Here is a 24,248-nt window from a genome sequence, read left to right as displayed (position 1 = left end):
AGCTATACTAACTGTCTAAATTTATGAGCACAGCTGGTGTTCCTCCCTTATTGCTTTATGGCACTTTCTTGTGGATTTTTCTCTGATAATATCTCATCCTTACATATCAGAAAGAAACTTGAACATTAATCATGAGAATACAGAGAAATTCTCTGTTGAAAGCCAATGTTTTTTTTACAAAGTTAAATGTTTTCAGCTGCTGTACATACATATCTATATAATATTCTCTTGTGAACACCTGCAAACAGTTGAGTTTAATTAAACTGCAGCTGTTGCTGACTGAAAACAGAGATTTACCAACAAATGTGCTAACTTTATATTGTCTTTCATTGTGCTTTTTTTTCCTCCCAACTATCTGTTAACATTTTTTTAAATGGTAAAAACATTTTGAAATAGAATATTCACAGATAAAGCAATGGAAGCCTCTTAGTTATATGCCATCTTGCAACAGGATAAATTAGCAATTAGGCCATTTCTTAATAAGAGGAAGGAAAAAACATGTAGAAATAAGCCTAAGAATAGTAATCGGATTCATTTATTTCCATAAATCGCAAAACAAAACAAAGCGATATATTATAGATTGTTTTCAGTATCAATAAAATTAACAGTATAACTTTTGCTTTATTTGGTAACAATGAAATTAAACATTACTCATGTGAGCTCAATAGTTTTAAAAGAGCAAAGACATATTACAAAACAACAAAAATAGTACAAGGCAGTACTGAAAAGCCTACTATGACAAAGGTCATTGCATGTTCTAAGACAGTACTGTTGTCTCTGACCATACTGATGTTGGAGACAAGATGTTTCAGAAATTAATTCATGGCTGTGTTAGTTCACTATAAGGAGATACACTGTGCATATAATAAATTTAAACCAGGTTGTCTGTATTGACAGTCAAGGACCACCAGCAGCCAAGGAAATTTAAAGGTTCTTCCAACAGTTCATGACCTACAGTTATTTCTCTAGGAAACCTTACTGCTGACAAACTGACTAAGCATTCTGCCATTCAGAAGGATCTTGACAGGCTGGAGAGATGGGCAGAGACAAGCTGTCTGAAGAGATGGGCAGAGATGAACCTCTTGAAATACACTGGACAGAAGTGCAGGGTCCTGCACCTAGGAAGGAATAACCCCATGCATCAGGACAGGCTGGGGGCTGACCTGCTGGAAAGCAGCTCTGCAGAGTAGGACCTGTGGGTCCCGGTGGGCACCAAGTTGACCATGAGCCAGCACTGGGCTCTTGTGGCCAAGAAGGCTGATGGTGTCCTGGGCTGCATTAGGAAGAGTGCTGGCAGAAGGTTGAGGGAGGTGATTTCCTGCCCCTCTGCTAGCGTGCTGGCAGCAGTTCGAGAGAGGTCCTCCCCCTCTGCTCAGCCTCGCCTGGAGTGCTGTGTCCAGCTGTGGGCTCCCCGGTATGACAGGGACATGGAGCTCCTGGAGCAAGTCCAGAGGAGGGCTACTGAAACAGTTAAGCAAAGACTTTACATTGGTGCTGTACAACCAACAGCTTAAGTCTCTACTGAAACCAGTAGAAGCTCTGCTCATGGCTGGATACTTTGTGGAATAGGTTTGAAATTGCATACTTGCTATAGTGCTTTGCAAAATTAGGTACTCAATTATTGCATTAGTGTTCAGAATAGCACTGCTTACTATGCGCAAGTGCATGAGACCTCATTGCTCCTATAAGCAGTTTGTCCTTTGAGATTTTCTCTTGCACTTGTCAGTGATTTAGTTTTCTAGTGTGGTGTGCTAGAGCACGTTCCGAGATTCTTATTAGAATTCCCTTTCCCCTTATCTTGGGGATGAACTCTCAAAGGAAAGATCTCTTTTTCTATTTTGTATTTTATTTTATTTTTTATTTTATTTTATTTTATTTTATTTAGCCTATATGCTCCAAACCAGAACTCTTCACTTTGCTTAAGATTGATTTGAACAGCAAAAAAGAACTAAGTTGGTTCCTACATAATAGGCCTGTTCTTTGGCATATTGAGCCATCATACTTTTTTTTTTTTATGTATGCTAATCCAACACACTTTTTAGACAAAGTAATCTTTTATTTGCAAATTGTATTAACCAAATACTTTGATAAGGGTAGACCATGAAATAACATTAGAAAATAAATTGGCTGGTCATTCTCAGCTTTTGACACCTGGTTTTACCCTTTCCTTCTTTGATCTATTATAATTTATCTAAAAAACTAAGCTCACAGGTTTTTCTTTTTTTTTCAGAAACACTAGACATTTCAAGTTTTACATATTTTACATCTAGCTTTTGCTAGCTAGGGAGCTCATTAGCAGTTACTTCTTGTGCTGAATAAAATGCCACCTGAGAGTATAAGAACTCCCTTATTCACAAGTTCACATTCTTTTAAGAGGTCGCTTAACCTTTAAGTCAACTGCAGCATATTAAAATTAAGCTGTTTTCAGCAGATAACAGATTATTCAGTTGCATTGGAATTTCCAGGTTACACTGTTGCAATGGAATGTAACTGCTTGAAATATTAACAGGCATAAAATTCCAACAGTTAAAAGTCTGTGCAAGTGCTTCAATACATAAGGGTTACATTTGTTTTGAATGAGATGCAATCTTTGAAGGGAAATACCTCATCACTGTTTTGACTACTGTAATGGAAATAATCAGCATAATATCTGGGATTAATAATAGTATCCCAGACAGCAAAAGAAATGAGCAGGAATTACTCTTGTTTTTAAATTCACAAACGTAATTTGTGGAGGGTGGCAGACTGACCGGCCTGGGAACGTAATAGCAGAACAGCTAATGGAAATGCAAGTTCCTTAAATCACTGAATAGATCTTTGTGAAAAATTTCTTTGGCAGGGCAAAAATCCCAAGGTTTGAAGTGTTCCTGCAAGTTAGAAATGATTGATAATATTGTTTTTGAGCTCTTCACAGAAACATTTGGCAAACTTTGGCTTTTAATGTGCAAACTCCTGACTATGAAAAAAATGGGTGTACTAGGTACGTGAGTTCATTTGTGTGCTGGCAAGCTTTGCATGATAGAAAAAGCTTCTTCTGTTTCCTTGACTGGTGTTCTGACATCCAAATTCAATACCTTTTTCCATTTTGTTAAAAATGGGACCACTGCAGTTCAGCCGAGCTTTTTACTTGTACTTGATAATTATTTTGTCTCATCCTCATACTAATGGAAAGAGAGCTGGTAATCCTGATATATTTGAAAATTACTGAATTGTATAGGATTTATTTTTAATGACAAATCAAAGTTTTGCTTATACATTTTTTAAAGGTGGAGTTGTATTCTTTCAAATCATTGTTCATCTCACAATTGAAGTAGAACTTGTGCTAGAAAAGAGAAATCAATAACTGATGTAAATTCACACACAGAGATACCAACCGTCACATATAAATTTTGCTTTCAGTTTTAAGAACTCATTTGGCTAACGGTAAATATTAAATCTGAAATCAGAGTTCAAAACAGTTTTATGATGACCATTTCTACAACGAATTACAAAATTATGTTTAAGCTTTGCATTTGAACACATTCATGCCAGCTATGATGGTTACTAGAAATGTCAAAACCCTGTCTTTTGAGAAGCTGTGCAGGTAATGTTTACAAAAGATATAACAAGATTTTTGAACATGAGGGAATAAATATATCTGCCCTTTGGGGAACCTTTTATTCCTCATGTGAAAATTTGCAAGGGAATCCAGAAACACATGGAATTCATGAATTTTTACTGTGGCACAATTTTAAACTAAGTACAAAAAAATCTGAATATAAATGTATATTTTTCCTTTATTTTAATATTTTAATTGCATCAGTTATAGCACTGTTCTTCAGTGAATGACTTAATGATTGTGATCAATTATTTTGTTCTGCATTTCTTTTTAAAAAGCTGATATAGCATAACAATAGAGGTGAACCTTCTTCCTAAGCAGAGAATGTTTTTGCTCATACTCTCAAATTTTATCATTGATAATTGATAAAAAGCAAAGCTAAGCTAACGACAATAACATTAAAATATTATGTAATTTCTGAATCACTTTTCATTCGTTGTACTTCAATGATAAAATAAATATGCTTGCATAGGGAGAGGAATTTGATTTCAGATTTTTAAGTGGAATTACACTCATGATTTCAATGCCATTGGTCCCTCCTACCAAAATCAACCTTATAATGAAAAAAATACATTAATGAAGCATTATTCACCCCATCTACTCATATTTTTAAAAATTATATATAAATGTGTTGCAACAGTTTTTTGGTGTTTTGTTGTTGTTTGTTTGTTTTCACTAAGTCATTCTTAATACTTACATACAGGTTTTCATTATCCAAGTACTTGAAAATTGAGTGAAGTTGTGGTCTTGGTATTATTTCAGGTAAACTAACTGAATTTAGTAAAGCTACTGAAAAAAATGTTCACTAGTGAATACCTGCAGATAGGATAATCTAGCAAAGATTTTGAGATGTTTTTTTCTATTAAGAGATCCATTTTATGTTGAGTCAAGGCTGAGAGTTCTGGTGACTTGCAGACAACTGAAATAAGTTGCATGTGAGAGGGAAGATGTAGATCTGGATAATCAGTCCGTCATTTGGACTGACTTTTGATGATACTTCAGTTCTGTAGTTGCTTTGAATATCAACCAATTGGCAGCCTTAGGTCTCTGTTTCCTTATGCATACTGCTTCTGACTTGACTTTATAGATGAAAGAAAATGACTAGTGTAGAAACGAGTCAAATGAAGGTGCAAACAAGAGAGAGTACTTAAACTAAGATTCTATTCACAGTCTAGAGAAAAGGCAAGAGTGAAGGTTACATCCTCAAAGACATAAAAAGAATGAGGGTTTTGGGGTTTCCTATCAAGTTAGTCCTTAATGAACTGAGCAGAACGCAGTTAAGATCACACAGACCTGGTGGGCTATGTCAACATTTGCCATAACTCTGCCTGAAGACACGAAGTCTCCTTACTAGAACTTTCCATTCAGCATTCATTTTGCTAAGAAAACATCTGAAGCAGCTGCACAGCCACATAAGATCTATGTATCACTTTGTGCTCATTAAGAGAATTTTACTACCAGAAGACATGTTAACATCAGCTGAGACAAGCTCTTTACTACTACTTTCCTAAGTGTTGTGCAGTTTGTATTTTGTATTGTATTGACCAAGTCAGTTACAGAAAACAAGTCTACTCTTCTGGGAATCAGTTTTCCTGCATTCCTAGTGCCAGATTCCTGTTGCTTGGCCACAAATCTTGTTTTTAATTGTTTTTGCCCATTGTATATCAAGCTAATTATTTTTTTTTATTTATTTTAATAAGAAAGCAGTGTGTGTTCAATGTGAAACCAAATTAAGATGGCCATAAAAAGTAGACATACAAAAGTATTTCCCATATCAAACCTCTTAAATTTCTCCAGCTGTGAGATTATTATACTAATATACACAAATAAAAAGCAGAAGCAATTAAAGAAATACATAAATTTAATATTATAGGATAGACAGAAACACAAACAGCTTTAAAAAAGAAACATGTAAGTAAAGTTTAAACAGGACTGAAGTGCAGAATTTTAAGAACTGTACAGATCATGAAAAAAGAATGTCAAAAGTGAAGGTTTATGTCAAATCAATGTCCAAGTCAAGCTGATCTTCTGTGTTTATGTTCTGCATTGATCTCATCCAGCAAATTTGTTGCAGACTTTTAGTGTCCAGAAAACAGGAGCAAGGAGTTTTGATAGCTTATGCTGCACCCAATCCTCCATTTTCTCCTTGCTTTAACTAAATAAGACATGGAAACCAAAAAAGGATATATATATATTTTTAATGACAAATCAATTTAAAGTGGAAGATACCCATCTGATTATTTTTGACATATTTTCTCTTTGTCTAGATTCAATAGTGTTTGAAATAACCAAAAGAATACTTGGATTTGTGACCCTTCTCAGATGATTTAAACATTCAAATTCTTGGGTATATATACACTTTTTCAATATTTCCGTAGTGTTGGAAAGTATTTTGTTTTGACTTCATGGGCAAAAGAGGTAACACCTATCCTAACTTGCTTTCTCAGAGTTTCTTCGCTGATTATCTGTAAATTTTCTAAAATTTAAATTATATATCCGTTTTCTCTGTAGGATATCAGTGACTGTACTTTTCATCCATGACAACATTGGCTTTCTGGACCTCTAAATTAGCATTCAGCTCAAGAAAAAAACAGTGAGGTGTTCATTGCATTGTCCTGTGAACCTGACGAAGTTGAAAATTGTCCTATATTTGCAGGTAATTTTCTTATGTGTTAGTCTTCAGGCCTTTATGGTCAAAAGCCTTTCAAGTTTGCAAAAGGTCTGGTAGAACCACTTTATTTTTAGGGCATCTCAGTTCCTTTCAGTGAGCTGAAAATAATCTATTCTATGAGTGAACCAAAAAAAAAAAATAACATGACTGAATTGAATAAGAAAAACAAAACAAAACAACAAAAAAAACAAAACAACAACAAAAATCAGTAAATATGTCTGTGTAGCTCTGTTCTCAACACAACACACAAAAACCATGAATTGGAACTAATAAATTACCTTACTCGAAAGAGACACATTGTGATTAATATTATAATGTTAAGATAAACTTAAAACAATGTTTTGTACACTAAAACAAACTATAAATAATGTAGGTGATGCCTAAATTTAAATTCCTTGGCTTAATAATGAAGGCAGAGGTCTAAAGCCATTTTTAGTTACATGGTAACTAAATTTTTTTTTAATTGCATTTTTAGTTACATGGTAAAATAAAAGCTGTATGTTGAAATGGAGTAATAAAATGTATTTTAATTTTTATATTAATATCACAAGATTAAAATATCTCAACCAATACTGGCAGATTTCAAAGCTTTTCTATTTGTGTTCTCCAAAAATATAGTATTTTCATATTATCCTTGTAGACAATGTACAAACATGTTCTCACTCACAATTGCAAAGAGGAACAAAGCTTATGCTAACACTGGATTATTAGGGAAGTTTAGAAGAATGTCAGGTCAATATACTCCATGGCAACCAAACTATCTTTCTTTGGAGAAACATTACATGGAGAAAGGGAAAGAAAAGAAGAAGCTATAGTGAACCTCTTTAGGTTTACATTTATTTACAAGGCTGTATCAGTAGTTACGAGTCGTTTTACTCAAGTGGGAAAGGCCATACAAACAGTTTCAGAGATCAGACTTCAGAGAGATTCTCCTTGACTTTGGCAAATTAAGAGGTGTGGTATTAAGAAAACCAGGAACACTTTTCGTCTGCAAATATATCCAGGGCTCTTACCTCCCCACCAGGTGAAAAGGGACAGAGTTTTTGTAGGGACATAAGATACATATATTCACTATAGTGCTCTGAGAATACACGCAAAGGTAAGCTGCATAGTTTTTGTTTGTTTGTTTGTTTTGTGATGGTGTAGGTATTTGATCAGAAATACAATGGAGGTGGATCAAGAGAGCTGATGCTTCCATGCTCTATAAAAGCAGTCACATAGAGAAGACAGCACTTTACTGCTTGCCTCAGTATATGACACAGCTGGAGGGCAGAGGAGCTTCATAAGGTACCAGGCAGAGTCTGAGGATTGGAGGGCAAGGCAATCGGAAGAGGAGCTGTGCAATGCAGAGCTCCTATGGGGACTACTGCCACCAACATATTGTCTGTGTTTGTTTCTTTATAAAACGTGGCCAAGGTTGCATCTTCTCTAAAATCTGTGCAAAACTACTGTAAGTGCAACATGTAAATGAATAGTTGATTCTACCTCAACTTGTCTTTCACCAATGACATAACTGTTCAAAAAGAAGAAAACCTTTTTTGCTTTTGGAACTATCTAAATTCCGCCAAAATTTTGCACACCAGTTAGATTTCACTAGCTAGGACCAAAACCACAGTACTATATATTGTTAAAGTGCATGATGAACAACAGTTAGATTGCTTGCATATATCTTCATAACCTTGAAAAAATCTTTACTTCTAAAATAGCTTAATTGATTTTTCACTTTTCTGTAGATGTTTCTCCACAATCTCAATGCATCTCCTATTACAAGCCAATACTTATACATCACATATTTTTGTTACCGTCCTTCAGTTCCAATTGTATTAATTACTACTGACATGTTATCAAGAGCTGGTTGCAAAACGTTCCCTGTACTAAGTATTATTAATACACATTTACAATTATGTTCATCTAGGACAACAGTTGAACACCAAATCTGTGAAATCTGGCAACACGGCAGCTATGGACCTTGGAGGAGTATCTTAATTTTCACAAAAAAAGAAAACCATCAAATACAAAATAGGAAATCTTGTTGTAAGGCTGAAGTTGAATTCCAGGTACATCTGGAAACGCAGACATTTAGAAATCTGGGGATGCTCTAATTGGCACCAACATCCCTTTCTTTAGCCCCTGTAAGATCAGAATGTAACTGTATTTGAGGATAATGCTTTTAAGCCTATTTATCTTTCAGATGGTCATATTTTCCCTTTTATTCCTTCTGCAAATCACTGCTATTTGTTTTTAAAGTTCAGCTTCTTGCTTTATTTATTCTTCCTCATTTTTCTCCTAGAAACAGCAAAAATTGTCTTCAGATGGGGCACAACACATGCTTGTGTACTTGAATCATTGCCTGACCATATACCATGGTCATTCTATTGAATCAGTGCTCTGAGAACACATCACGATGCCATAGACAGCCCCCCAAACGTAAGCAAGACAGTGATACTATGCACAGAAATGGAGGAACCTAACCCATTTACAAGAGTTGTATGATTCATTGTGTGCTACTTCAAGTCATGGTCACATTTTCATTCTTTAAAGAACCTTTCTACCAAATAAGAAGTTGCTAACATGGAGATCGTCATTCTATTTGCTTTTCTACTGTCTGTAGAGGTGAGTAATTAACAGTAGCGTTTGTTTGTCTGAAGATTGTATATATATATATATAAACAATTATTATTTTTAAAGTTATGCTTTATAAGAAAGAAGCATACTTTAATATTCTATTTCTATCAGCCTAAGACTGAAATCTTGAAGTGGAAATCCATATCCACATAGAAAAAAGGAACACATAATAAATATAAACAAATACTGATTCCCACTTACACAGAGGAAAACATATAAATCCACTGATCCCACTCTAGAAGATACTCTGTAAAATAGCAGTACACTTGTCACTGCCTCACCTAAAGTGCACACAAGCAAACTGAAGATTGACTGACTTGAATACACTTTGGAGCAGGCCATCAGTTTGTCTCCAGTATGACTACCCTCTTCACAAGCAAAGTGGGAGAACAGGGTAGACAATATTTGACATTTATCATTATGTGTTGACAGGAAATTGCTATTCAAGAATCTCTGTTCCTTGGTTTCTCTGCACTTGATCTTCCAGTCGATTTTAGGAAGGCATGAACTGAACGTGTTTGATTTCTGTTTACATGCATTCCTGTTTTTTTCCACCATTAAAATGTGTGAATCATTCTGAAATCCTGAATGGGAAAATGCCATAAAAGTACAAAGTAGAATATGCTTTGCTCAGGTGGGATTTGTGAGCCTGTGCACTTATAAGTCTTTATGTCAGTAGTTCATTCCTTCCTTGTGAAGGCAACATTCTCAGAACTTTTGATATGCAGGCATTTGACATCCAATATACATTTCTTCTTTGGTGAAAGCAGATTCTGTCTTCAGTTCCTTACTTTAGCTTTAAAAGCCTAGGTTAATACAATACCTCGAACATCTTTCTAAAGATGACACAGGCTTTGTTCCCAGGGCAACTTAAAGACATAAGCTTTCTGAAGTGATATGTAGACAAAACTAATTAATTTTCAACGAGTTTAATTCAAACATGCAATATAATTTACAATGTTAGTACATTCAGAGGAATAATAAAATAAGATGCCTAAATATATTTAATCCAGTCTAATTTGATGATCAGGCTAGATTCTTGCTAGCGAAGTAGAAGTCAGTAGAAGACACTTCAGGCATTAATTTCTGGAGGAGTATTTCAATTTTCAAGGAAGCATGTGTAATATTTCTACTTATTTCTACTCTTGTGAGTTCTCTATTCTATACTTGCGACTCCTAAAAATCTCGCTGGTATCTAGCGCAGCCAGAATATGTAGTCCCAAGGATGTTGTTTTTCAGTGCTCTGCTTCAAATCCTCTCATTCACAGTTCCAGATCCATTTTTACAATGTGCGTGCAATTCCTGACAAAGCCTGCAGACATTTCTCCCCAGTCTTACAAAAGCAAAGCATCTTTGATTACTTCCTTAGAACTCAATTTTGCCCGGTGCTTTTCCTCATCAGATGTGGAAGCTAAGCCATCACAAATGTAAACCATATTGGTAAAGCTCAGCCTATTCTGGTGTATTTTATTTTTAAGACTAATTTCTACCATGTTTGCAAAGAGAATACCTCTGCTTTGCCACAGGCAGATGTGAAGTGAAAGCATGGTATCTGAGATGAACTATAAAATTATCTCAAGAAGCCCAGCAAGGTAAAATTTATACTGTGATATTTAGTGGTGTTATAATAATCTTAGCTATGGTAATAGGGCACTTTATTGTAGTTGAGGTCAGCCACCTTAGAGCCGGCACAGCCACAGCACCTGACTGCGAGTTGCAGGGAGATCTGGGGCCATTGCCTTGACAGGGCTGGCCCAGGACAGCAGGGTGACCAGGCCGCAGCTGCCAGCTCTCCAGAGGCTGGCAGGAATTGGGCATTGCCATGGCAATGGTGACTGGGCCCTGACCCTTTACCAAGAAAAAGCCTCCGGGAGGCCAGCAACACACCGTGCCCGCCCCGAGCAGTGAGGGGCAGCAGCTCATGCGCACGGGTGCGCAGCTGGTGTGGCAGGGCCCAGGGCCTCTGCACCAAGTAGTGGCAGTCTGAGAGATCACAGACCTACCATGGTGTCCACTAGGCAGAGAGCTCAATCCAAAATGTCTGTGGCAACCCAGACACAGGGCCTGCCCGCAGACACAGCTGTTAGGCCTCTGGCTGCAGGGAGTGCCTGAGCCTGCCGCTGCCAGGGGAAGGCAGTGGGGAGACTGCCTGTTCTCAGGCAAAAGGTCTGCTTGCCATGGTGGCTGAGCTCAGGTAGGAGGTGGAGACTAAGGAGCATCAGGGTGTGTGAGCAGGAGATGGACTGGTGGCATAACTCCCTGGTGTGCCAGAGAGATGGGTGCCAGGGGGATGCACCCCAGAGAATGACAGAGCCCCTGCCCTGTCGCTGTTGTGCAGAGGGAGAGGACCAAAAAGATGAGGAGGGTTGGAAGTGAGTCCCAGTTTGGCACCATGGACAACCACCCTCCCTACCTACTTCATTTCCCCAGGTGCCCCTCCATAATAGGTTTGAGACCCCAGATCTTGAAGGAAAGGTAGGTGAGGATGTGGTGGAAGGTCCACCTATGAAGTCATGCAGGAAGAGGTAGTTGACACCATGCCTCAAGACTGCCTCCAAAAAGAAAGAAAGAAGGGTAATTGTAGTAGGAGATTCTCCTCTGAGAGGAACAGGGGGCTTGATATGCAGAATTGACCCTCAAAGGGAAGTCTGTAGTCTACCTGAAGCCCAGATCAGGGGTATCACCAGGACACTCCCCAACCTGGTGCGCTCAACAGACTACTACCCAGTACTGATCTTCCAGATAGATGGGGAGGAAGCTGTATCCCGTAGTCTGAGGGGAATGAAAAAAGACTTGAAGGCCTTAGGACAGTTGGTGAAAGACTCTGGGGTGCAAGTCATTTTCTCTTCCCTCCTTTCATCCTGGGGTGATGACGTGGGATGGAATAGAAGGATACAGTCCATAAATGATTGGCTATGTGACCAGTGCTACAGGCAGGGCTTCGGGTTCTTTGATAATAACTGGTTTTATAAGACACCAGGCCTGACAGTAATGCACGGGAAAGTCTTATTCTCTGGAGACATTCAAAACCCACCTGGACATGTTCCTGTGTAATGTGACTTAAGTATTCCTGCTCTGGCAGGGGGATTGGACTAGATGATCTTTCAAAGTCCCGTCCAATCCCTGACATTGTTATTGTTCTCCTTATGACTTTACTCTTCAGAATAAGACTTCACAGTTAAAATTGAAAATTATTGAAAATTCTGGCCAAAACAACACCATCAACTTTTAAGTACACAAAGTAGGCCTAACTTTTTTTTTTTTAAATCTACCTGCCCATCAATTCCCTTATAAGTTATTGATGTTACATAAACATGAAATATTGAAAGTGGAGTCACAGGCAGTGGATGAATTAGCCTGAAGAGATCTTTGGAAGTCAGAGGAGTAGCTGGCTATCTGAAGGACACCCATTCCCTGAAGGGTGGTGAGTGCCAGTACAGCTCACAGTTATTTTTCTCATAATACTTGATGCATAAAAATTCTCATGTCATTTTTTCTTAAAATATAAACAAATAGATAAATAGGGTAGTTGCCGTATGAGTAAAGGTCCCAAATACTTACAGTTATGAATTACTATTACAGTGCTAGATGATCCAACAATACAACCTCATGTGCTGAGAAACAGAACGAAGCCATGAACTCTAAAGGTCCAGTATTTTGGGGGAGAAAGTAGTACTTTGAAGGTCAAAAGTCAGCATTACATAAGGTCATATAGCATTTTTCTATTATGCTAATTAAAATGGACACTAGTTTTTAAAAGTATCTTTCTAAGAAATAAGACCTATCATGCAATAACTTTGTGATGAAAAATGTTCTTTATATTCAGTTCAAACTATACAAGAAAATTTGCTCCCCAAATTCTACCAAGAGTATCCCAGCCAGCATTTCCTTCAGATGAGTTTTTCAAGTCTTTTTGGTGCTGCAGATTTCAGGTTCATGACAAAGTTTACTAGGACATTTCAGTACAAGTTGTTAAAAATTCTCAAATCCTATATTCACAAATGGAGTCATGTATCACTGTAATTTTAGTGACCAAGGCCAAAATCCAGACCTCTGTGTCTCTTCTTTGGAACTCCCTCCTCTGGAAGCATTTAAATTCCCTAATTGTCTTCTGCTATAAAATACATAGATGTTGCTGGGTAAAGAATACTGTTTTGCAAAGTACCTCCCTACCAGACTATTATTAGCTATTCTCAAGTGTATTTACTCTTTTCTCTGAACTTACCTGCTTCAAAGCATATCTCCTGGATCAAAACATACTGGTTAAACTATTATATAATGTCTAAACTCCTGATAGTGAGACCTCATAGACAACAACTACATTAAAATAAAAACAGTAACAACAACAACAAAAACAATAACACCACACATTCCACACCCCCCCCCCCCCCCCCCCATGCCCAAGCATTCCTCTGGTTATCTTACATATAAGAACACCTACTGAATTAACCCAATAAATAATCCTAAAACATCAGGAACTACTGGAGAAAAAAAAAAGTCCCCCCCTTCCCGTCCTCCTCCCCCCCCCCCCCCAGCTCAGTAGCTAGCTTCTGTGGATCTGAGTTCATAAGCATCCCTGTTTTGGTCTGACAAAGGGATTTAAGTCTAGTTTGTCACCCTCCTGAGAGCCTACTGTAACCATTAGGCTACAGCACTGTCCGAGGTAAATCTTTCACTCCCTACAGCTGACACTATTCCATTTGGTATAAATAATTAAGTGAAGAAGGACGTGAATCTGACTTGCCCACATGATTGCCCTAACCACCAGGCTATAGAGCCAATCTCACCTCCCTTCTTTTTCCCCCAGCTTAATTAATATTTAATTGTTTACATGAAGTGGAACAGTTTTAATCGGGGACAAATTCTGAGAGACAATTCCCAGTAAACCAATACTAAGTACACTTAACTGAGAAGTGGGAGATCTACCATCAAATCCCAGTTTCAAACCAGGGAATCAAACCTGCCTTGTGGGACAGACAGAAGCCCATTCTAATTTTGTGAAGCAAAGAACAACCCCTAAAGTATTCACTATGCTTTTTGTGAAGAGGTAATAATGTGGTTTATACACCAAACTTCAGGAGATGGCTATCAGTTGCAAATCTTACCTGGAGGAAAGGGGATTGCAGACTTACAGGTGCGATGCTCAGGCCTGAGCCCTCTTTTTAGGCATTTCTTATAACTTCTCATTCAATTCCTTGCCTTCTGCATACCTTATCTCCAGGCACCTAACACAGCATGCACTCATAAAGCATACAGACGCTGAAGCCATAGTGCCTGACTCTGTAAGGTGGATTGATGCTCATGAAGCACAGAAACAGGGCAGCCAAACCCCCAAATCATTTGTGATTTATAAGTCAGTCTTCAATATATTTGCACTGAACACTCCTTTGAATTTTCCTTCCTCAAAATGTTCCTCAAATTAGGTTTGAATTCTGGGGCAGGAGGCAGTAACAGTGGGAGCAAAGCTGTCTTATGGGATATTTTACAGTTCAAATTGATTGTTCTGTGGGACCCTTTAGTAGAGCTGCTACTGTCAGCTGTTCAGGAGTGGATGTTTTTGAGCTGTGGAAAACAAACCCCTGCAAGCTTGCAAACACTTTGTTGTTTGCCCCATAGGTGCATCTAGCAGAGAGACTGTTGCTGCTGACATGAACTCTCAGGTCAGATCTCGTTGCTCCCAGGATGAAACAGTTAGGTAAATCTGATGCAAGTGATCAGAAGTCAGCTTAAAGCACAAGGAGAAGTTGTCTTTTCCTATGAAATATTTCTATGAAGTGAGACCAGAAAAAGTAATCACACAGGGATTGGATGATAGCTTTACAGTAGGGACCAGTGAGCTGTCCTGGCCCCCCCCAATCACTTTCATCCTTTCCTTTTCTCTTTGACAAGATCTGTAAATATCTCAACTAATCTCAAAGTAGCGCACAGAAGACTCATTCAAAAACGTCAAAAGGTCTATATAACTCTTCTGTGTTAATATTATTCACATGCTTTATTTTCTTCAGCCTATTTCCTAAATCCTCCTTTGAATGTTTTTTCTCATTCTTTCCCCAAGCCAAAAAGTACATCATAACTCGGGTATTTAAAATAAGAAGAGACTACACTTGATCACTTATGCAATTTGAATGGACTACTGGCCCAGTGAAAATATACAATGCAGTGAGCAGAGGAAAAAAATGTGTTTTGAGACTTACTTTTACCAATGCATTTTCTTTAGTTCAAGTCCAGCCATCAATTAATTCACAGGTATGCATGCCCTGCAGTGAGTCCTGATCCAGTCATTTTAGGAAGCCTAAATTCCAGTCCCTCTATGTGACCTGAGAAGAGTTTCATAAAGTCTCAAATTCTCATATTTTTGACCCTTCTTTCCAGAAAAAAAAATAATTTTTGTATCAAGCATTTTTGCTCAATTCTTTCAATCTTATGGTACTGAAAGAATCCAATCAACTTTTCACATAACTGCAGCAGAATTTATGGCAAATGAATTTTTTTTTTTTTTGAGAGCGCTTCCTTTAACTCCTTAAATGACTGCAGTCTTGTTCAATAAATCATTCCTTATTTTAGGTGTTTTGAGGTCATATTCCAAAGTTGTCCGCAATCTATTCTGTCATTTTTCTTACAACTGCTGACCAGAACTGCCTTACTAAAGTTTGACTCCCACAGACAAGATATTGAAGAACCATTTTGAGTTAGTCCAAGTCTGCGGAGACTGGATAAGTTGCTGACAGCTCCATCACTTCTCACAATCTCCCACCTGAGAAAAACAATCCCATGACTGTTCCTTAATAAAATTCATTCCAGTTTCAAAAAAGTTTCCTGGCAACACAGGGAGCAGAGGGCCCAAATTTTCCTCCCTAGAAACTGCCAAATGCCTTGGTGTATTTTGTTTTTGCTATCTAAAAATTCATTCCTAAGACGGGAATCAGGCCTCCAGTGAAGTAGAAAGATACATCGTTTGACATGTCTTTTGACCCCAAAACTGGAATAAGTTGCCTGTACCTCTTACAGATTTGTCAGATTTAGCTGTAGGTTTTCTGTACAAGTCTATTGTACCTCACATACTTTGTTTTCCCTACAAAACAGAGGCCATATAAGAGACAATTCTTTCATCTCATGCCTTAAAAAAGACCATATTTTTGCCTCGCTTTTTAAACCATGGGTGGAATGGCAGAACCCCAAGATGACCCTACACATTTTCAGCACTTCTGGATATCCCCGTACTTCTGACACAGCACTCTTGCCTGGTAGGAAGTCCAAAGTAAATCTAGTACTAAGTTAGCCACTTACAATGCTTTCTGAAAGAGTTTTCTTGTTCTTTTTCAAGTTCCACCTCTTCACATGGATATTTGATGGGAACCTTAACTCCTGTGTTTAATTGCTGACCTAATCTTTAGAAAGAATACGAAACCTTCCTTTTCCAGGAAGGGTACATGTTTGCTGGACATTTTTTTCTTCCTCCAGTTCATATCAGTGGTATGAAGTGTTTCAACTGTCACAGGTAAAGCTAACTAGCAATACATAGCCTGTCAGGTTTTTCCTGATAGGCTGTTTATATGCAGTAATTATTGTATACAATTAAGGAATGGATGGAAATAGTAATTAAATCTATGAAACATCATCAAATTTAGAAAAAAACAAACAACTATATAGTTCGTGAATAAAAATAAATACGAAGTTTTGAGAAAAGAGTAATAATAGAGAAAAGAGTAAATAACTGAGAATCCTCCATCAGCACTGAGGGAAAAAGAAATAATTCATTTCACAATGATTCTTCCCTCTCACATTTTTCTGTATCCTCCTCTTCTCACCTCAGCCCTCACATCTATCTCATGCCTTTCAGCACTGTAGCACTGTACAGACACACACACTATACATTCCTTCAGGGCAGTGCACAATTCCCTTACCTGTTTTGACAAGAAATGCACATTGAGTTACATGCCAGAGGCCATGGTTACACAAAAGTCACAGGTCAATAAAGATCACTTACATTTCCTATGAGCTTTTTCATCCCCCCCCCCCCCCCGCGAGGGAAGGCCTCAGAAAGGAAAGAGAGAAATGTCAAGGGCCCCTTTGTCAAGAGCTCAAAAAAAAAAAAAAGTCTCCCAAACCCACCATTGGATGCCCAACATCTTGTTACCTTGCCTCAAGGAAAGTGTCCTTTTTCTCTTGGCCTCCTTCACCTCAAAGGAGTTCTTCATCCCTTCAAGAAGTTGGTCACCGACTTATCTCTCCCATGACAGTGTACAAGAAAGTAAAAGATATTAGTCAGTATTCTTTTAAAAATTGTCTCTTACAAGGAAGCCAATAAAGCGATCTACATTGTATCACAGTTCAACATATTTGACATCTGTTCTGAAATAAAATTCACTTCATACATATGCTTCTTCAAGCTCATACATATGCTCCCCACAAGCATCCCCCAGCTACTCTCCTCAGACATTTTGGTAACATACCTATAGTATTATGCTAGTTGTATTTGAATAGGTATCCTATCTTTTCACCTCTGGTCTAGTTTGAGCAGCTCTGCTTGCTAAAGATAGTACCAAGAACTATTTTAGGGCTGCTTCAATATCACATGAATTTTCTCCTTTTCTTAATAATTAATCCCAGGGATTGTGTTCATTCTTCTGTTTTGGACTTGGTTTCCACAAATCATGTTCCACTCACATGAATACTCATGATAAATGGAATTATTGCTTAACACATTGAGTATATGATTCACATAATCTTTAATAGAATAAAAAAGCCACTAAGAATTGAAATGAATCAATAATGATAGTATTACTGAACCCTTCGCTATGAGGGCTCTCCATTTGGAATCTCAAATATCAGTAACGCAAAACACTGGAAAACGCAGGTAGCATAGTGTTCAGTCTTACTGTTCATTCTGCAAACACAAGAGGTACATCATCATTAGCACATTAATCTGGATCAGGAGTACACTTCTGAAGCAGTCTTTCCAGATGTCTTCAGAAAAGGAAAAAAGTCAGTTAGCCTTGACATTTCAGAGCACATGAACTGGGTTTCTACAAAAAGAAACTCTGCCAGGAGATGTACTGCAGAAACAGCTCCAAGGTACTCTAGCTGCAGATGAGCAGAGAGGTAGCCCAAAGTAAAGATATCACAAACATATCTAGTGTAAATACACGTTACCAGTTTTGCTCTCTACTCCTATTAGTTCATGCTATTTGCTAATGGAAAGATTTATTGGTATTTACTCTTATAGATATCGTCTGGTCTCATTAATATGCCAACGTAAAACACATGTAAATCTTTAACCTCTACACAATAAAAATCTTTACAACAAATCTTCGCAAAATTTCAGTTTTGACTTACTACAATGTAGTAGTAACACCATATTCTTAGAAGGACTTTTACAGATAATTTATTTTCAAGGCCTCCAATCACTGAGCCATAAGTCACACAACTATACCAAGTTCATGACTAGTTTGTTGCAAGAGCTGCATACCAAGCAGTCATACAGAAATGAGTGATACAGCCTATTAGGGCTACTCCATTTTTATGGTTGCCGTTGATGCACTAGAATTTTCAATATAGTTGTCAAGTTTACATACTTAAAGACGTAAACAGTAGTTTCTCAGTCTTTAGATCATATAGTAGAAGCTTTCATGGAAACATTTAAACTCCCTATATTCTTTGACAGGTTCCAGATACAGAACCAAGTTTGTTATATAAAATTGATCAATCTAATTGTTCCCTGAGAGGTTCACCCAAGAAGTTGCCCCTACTTACCACTCTTAACAACGTCTTCAAGGGTTTTTGCATTAAGACTGATTGGAATAGACAAAATGTAGTTAAGAACCCAAAGGGTTATACGTTGTTTTAAACCAGAAACATTTCAAACACTTGTAATCCCTTGATCCTATCATTTTATACTTCATAAGGGATCCCTTTTGAGAAGGGTTTATGTGTCCCGACGTATTTGGAAATGTTCCTTGACAGAATAAATTCTTTGAGGACATAAATCAAAACTACAGCTGCTCCCCTAAAAGCTGTCAGTGATAATAGCATCAGAAATTGGATTAAATAAGTCCTGTTGAGAGACAGTATGTCCATTTCTACATTCAACACACACACACACGTTGTCAGAGAAGCCTCTATTCCAGAAGCGACAACAGAGAATGAGGAATTATTACAATGTCTTTCAGCATACAGGAACATAGCTCAGGAGCTTTCCCAGGGTAGATCTCTTCTTGCTTTACATAAACTTGAACATACTTCTTCAAATAACATACGCATAAAACCCCAACATATTCTGGAGTGGTATGAATAAAACCTTAGCTGTTATTTTCATATGAGAATGGATATGACAAACATATTCATTTGCTCCAAAACCAGTAATCTGTGATAGAGTGACAAAGGACAAAGAATTTTGCACAAACACAAAAAAAGATAAATATGTAACCGGAGATTTCCAGGTGACAATTTGTTTTGGCTCCCTCCCACTGCAATGTTTTTTACTTTTTCAATCAAAGGATTGCAAGAAATTAGCCGTAATTTGTACTTATTTACTTTGAAGGGTGGAAAACGTTGAGGCCTAAAGAGAGTTCATAGCTAGGGCTAAACTTATTCTCTTTAGTTTCATAGTAGAGCTCCCTGCTACATTAGCTTCAGCATGAATCATTTTTTCAACTATATCCCAGTACTACTAGCAATTACAACACAACTGTTGTTTCCAAGAAACATATAACCATTACCCATCAGTTTTATTTATTTAACTTTAGCAATCCTGTTTACAGATGAAGCAAAGATTTAGGGGATGAATTCTGCTCTGATTTACATCAGTGTAAGACATGAAGAAAATTTTATTTATATGCTATATTATAACATTATTTTGTATTTCCATTTATTTGGTCAGATTAACATAAACATAACAGATAATATCACAAGCATTTAAATATCAAAATCCAAAATATCAACACAGGTAAGGAATACAGGTCCTGTGATTTCTGTTCTGTATTGTGCCCATGACAACTAGGCTTATAGGATATATCCGGCTTTCTGCTTACACAGCTACTTAGAAAAACTTGGACTTGCTGCACCTGGTCTGTGCAGTCAATCTGCACTAAATGTTAGATACAGCTTTGAAATTTCTGAATGTACCTATAGTGACCAGCCTAACCATTGTGAAACGCATAAGATAACGCATAAGGGACTGAGCCCTTTATTTCTCTCTCCATCACACTCTCCCCAGCTAACACTGCAGGATGTCTGTACCCACATCCCACAACGGCTGCTCCAGCCCCTTCTGTCAGAGAGCTGTTTACCTTTGAGAAGTATTCATACCTAAAGCTGATTGCCTCTGCACTAGAGGTAATTTTGCTTTGTGTTAAGGAGCCAATTCTGCTCACCTAAGATTAGAAAAAGCATCAAATATACATTTGCAGAAAACTATCCATGATCCGCATAGCATTTAGAGCATAGACAAGTTTACGGTTTCAAAAGAAAAAAAACCAAAACAAACAGGTGAAATACCCTTTATACCTTTATTTGTTTAGTATTTATCAGAATATTTGAAGTCAGAAGGATAGAACAGATTGTTATCCTTAGCTACAATCCATGCTTTAGGCTCGGAATCAGCAAGCTGATAAAACAGTCATTTCTGAACACATGGACTATCTGCATTCTACTCTATATCTTCAGGGTCACAAACCAAATGCTCATTTGTTACCCAAATGAAGATTCATTATTCTGACTGAAACAGGATTACCTGTTTATCAATTCAAAAGTAATCTATTTTTTATTTACCAATATATTACATTGCTGAGCAAAGAATTATCTTTCCATTGTTTATATGCCTCACTATTTAAGAGGATTATTATTGTAGAATAATCATCTTGCTTTAATTACCAAGAGGAGTACCACATCATTTTATTAATTTTAGGATTTATGCCAAGTTGGAAACAGAATGTAAAAACACAGAATCAGTCAGTAGTTGACAGCAGCTTTTTTATTTTTTAAAACACTTCTAAAAAATCTTTATCAGGGAAAAAAAATCAAAACAAACAAACAAACAACAACAACAAAGACACAAAAAAAATACCCATAACCTAGAACCAGAAGATGAATATATATATTTTTAAATAACTCAAGCCATCTTAGTGAACAACATGAACACATATTCTCATGCTGTACATACCTGAGGCAAAAAATTCATGCACATTTTTTCTTGATTACTGAGAAGCCAAAGTGACAAAATATTTCACTTGATTAGCAGGGGTAGTGCTGCAGACTGCATTGCCCAGAGCAGAAGGCAAGAGTACAGCCAGCCCCCCACAGCAGCTGAGTCAATCTTTGCAGGTTTCAGGCTCAGGAAGGAACAGAACAACTCCAGCAGCCCTCAAGAAACAGCCATGATTAAGTTAATGCTGATCAACAGCACCTGCCAAAGAAGCTCAGCAAACACACTTGTTTTACTAATCCTTCAACTTATCTTTTTCAGGTGGTGGCTGTATGACAGAGGGAATCTCATCCTGTCCCTGTCTCAGCTCAGGAAACCACTTTCTCCTCCAGTGCATTCAAGCTGGGTTAGTGTCCCATTTGAAACGTCTGTATCAGTTATAGGATCAACAGTGATCAAAAGTAAACTGTAAACAACAGGAACAGTTGTTAATATACATATTTATTCAACTACTAAACAATTAACTCTCTATTACTAGTGCTTTAAAAATAAATCTATAAGCAGAAATCAAGCTCCTAGCTCTTATGTGATCATATAATATTCCTTTAATATAAAGATCAAAAGGGCATGAAGACTTGGAACCTTGAACAAAACATACCCCCACCCACGACCCACCTCCCGTTGCTCTCTCTTGTTCTAATTGTTTCTTTTATCTATGCTTTCCTCAGTAAGTACATATTTAAACAGACACAGAATTCAGGATTGATGTCTGTCTTTCTCTCCATTCCATAAAGTGTTGTAGACAACATGCAGTAGACATCATTGCAGTGGCTCGCTAAATCATATCAACTCCATATCTTCTAGCCGACTCTAAGAAATTGATATAACTGCACTTATCTTCAAAAAATAATGATATTAAAAAAAAAAAAGTTTTTTAATCCCTATCTAGAGTCATCTTCTGAATGTCTTCTCCTGTTATATTTATATACACACAGGAAGGATCTTTCAGGACAGAGGTAAAACAGCTGACTTTTTAAAACAACAAAAAGAGTTTGGCTTATGCACAAACTATATCAGCCTCAAGTTTATCAAGCAGGGCTGGCCTCAGGTTGAAAAGGCAGCCACTTTAAAGGTGCCACCAGCTGCTGCAGGTTTTCATTTTCAAGACATTTATGCCCCTTTCAAAGAAAACCTCCAGTTCTCTTCTAAAATGCACAGTAAATTAGAAGCAACATGGTCCTTTTCTGCATAAAAAAGAACTATTCCTTAAAAAGTGAGAAATAAGGGTATTGTGCAATCAAATTCCACAACAACCTCCAAAGCACCAAATATTCTGCCTCTTGTGCCAGTCACCTAATATGTACTTTCAGCTAAACAGTAAAACGTTATTATATTCAGTATTTTAAAATGTTGAAACATTTATTTTGCACTCAGAAAATTAAGAGTTAAAAAGAATTTTAATTTCATAAAACAGGAGGTTTTTACTTACCTGTTACAGTTTATGTTACTCACTGAAAGTTAAAACTGTTTTTTTTTCTTAAAAGATGTTTTTTCTCAAATACTGTTTGCACTTACTGATTTTTTATTTTACAGTTCCTTATGATTGCTGACTGCTGACATAAGTTTATATAAGTGATATATTAAAAAAAAAAAAGGAAAAAAGAAAATAGGCATTTTTTTTCAGAAAAGAAAAAAAGTAGTTTACGGTCTTTGCAAAGAGATAGAGGATTAAGGATTCATAATTCAAGGCCTCCTAAATTTGATGGTGTCAGCTCAGGTCTCCTTTGTACTCTTGGTTCAGTCCTTGAAAATATCATATTCCATGAAAGTCTCTTTAGTAGTAATCAAGCAAACCAAAGGTATAATGAAGAGAGCTGAACAAATAATTCACACTGAATTCACACTCAAACCTTGTTTTGAGTTCTGCATTGTCAATGAGCAGATTCTTTGAATTTTATTTATTCAGAAATACTTAATATATGTTATTTTTAACTGTACACATCAAAGTTTTACTGTGTCTGATTTTCCACAATAAAAAATTAGTCATAGAGCTAAAGTACAATTTATTGCATAAGATCTTTTTTTTTCCTGATTCTTCAATAAATCAAAAAAAAAAAGAAAAGAAAAAAAAAAAGAGGAACAATTGTCATTAAAAGTAGATTTAAAAAATAAGGGAGGGTGGATTTTTTCTCTCTCATCTATTATGCAAAATTAAGGAGCTTCAGGAAAGAAATATTTCCTCTTCAGACAATGATGCACTTAACTGCACAATTAATCACTGAACTGGTACAAGGTTTAAATTTTGTACTCCCTTAGTATACCTCACATCCTGCCAATGTCCATAAGCTTTCTTTAGAAAGTAAATCTACATTTTTATTTGATTCATTTAAATGTCTTTGTGCCAGTGTTGTGAGAAGGAACAAGAGACAAAGTCTTCTAATATACAAAGCAGCTACTATTCAATTCTTTAAAGCAAACTAAAATAAAAGCATCTTTATATTACATTCACTGGTGTGAAGTTTTGACTAGCAGCTCTGTTGTGATGCGTGGTTGGTCGTGTAGTGCACAATGATCAGTTTATTATTTGCTTGTGTAGCATCTATAGTAAGACCAAGTTTAGACAAAAATTATCTTACTGCTGAATCCAGCAATATCCGCTGTAGACAATGGGCATCTCATTTCCTTGACATGATTGAATTTATCTTAAGTTTTCCAACATTTAGATATATCTACACAGTTGTCAAAAACAATGTTTCACCTTGCATGAATATGAACAAGCATAGTGGATCAAAAAGACCTGCCCATGTTCCCAGCTGGATTTTGAGCCTGCACTCAGCTCTCCGCCCCAGTGATTATATTGCTGTTGGTAAATAGACAAAAGCTATTCTGGTTATGCTAGTAAATGAGCTCTACTTACCTATTTAACCGCTGCATACAAAAATATATGCAGGATTAATCTCTTGGCTTTCTTATACCAGAAGTACTAAATTGAATCTTATGGCATTTAGATATGGTTCTAAAATAGTAATTATCGAGCATCATTACTTCTTTCTCCTACAGAAAATTTTACGGATTGTTTAACTCTACAGAGAGGCAACACTTTATTAAAATTGATGAATCTTTTCTATAAGTGTCAAACGGATATCCTGTGACAAGATATGGAGCTATGAATCAACATTTAACATTTGTTGTCACAAAATTCTAGAGTTAAG

At 36.9% G+C, this 24,248-nt stretch overlaps 1 long non-coding RNA gene across 1 annotated transcript; it reads right to left on the bottom strand.

Annotated features, from left to right (window-relative positions):
- Positions 1 to 4,432: 4,432 nt before the first annotated feature.
- Positions 4,433 to 22,473, bottom strand: LOC308199138. Its single transcript, XR_013954414.1, has 3 exons — positions 21,055 to 22,473; positions 17,032 to 17,122; positions 4,433 to 5,753 (listed from the first exon to the last, which is right to left on the bottom strand). It is a non-coding gene; the product is annotated as an uncharacterized lncRNA (long non-coding RNA).
- Positions 22,474 to 24,248: the final 1,775 nt, after the last annotated feature.

The sequence above is a fragment of the Anser brachyrhynchus genome, assembly GCF_964034855.1.
Source record: "Anser brachyrhynchus genome assembly, chromosome: 8".
In the NCBI taxonomy this organism is placed as follows: Eukaryota; Metazoa; Chordata; class Aves; order Anseriformes; family Anatidae; genus Anser; species Anser brachyrhynchus.
This window is presented reverse-complemented; position numbering and strand designations above follow the sequence as displayed.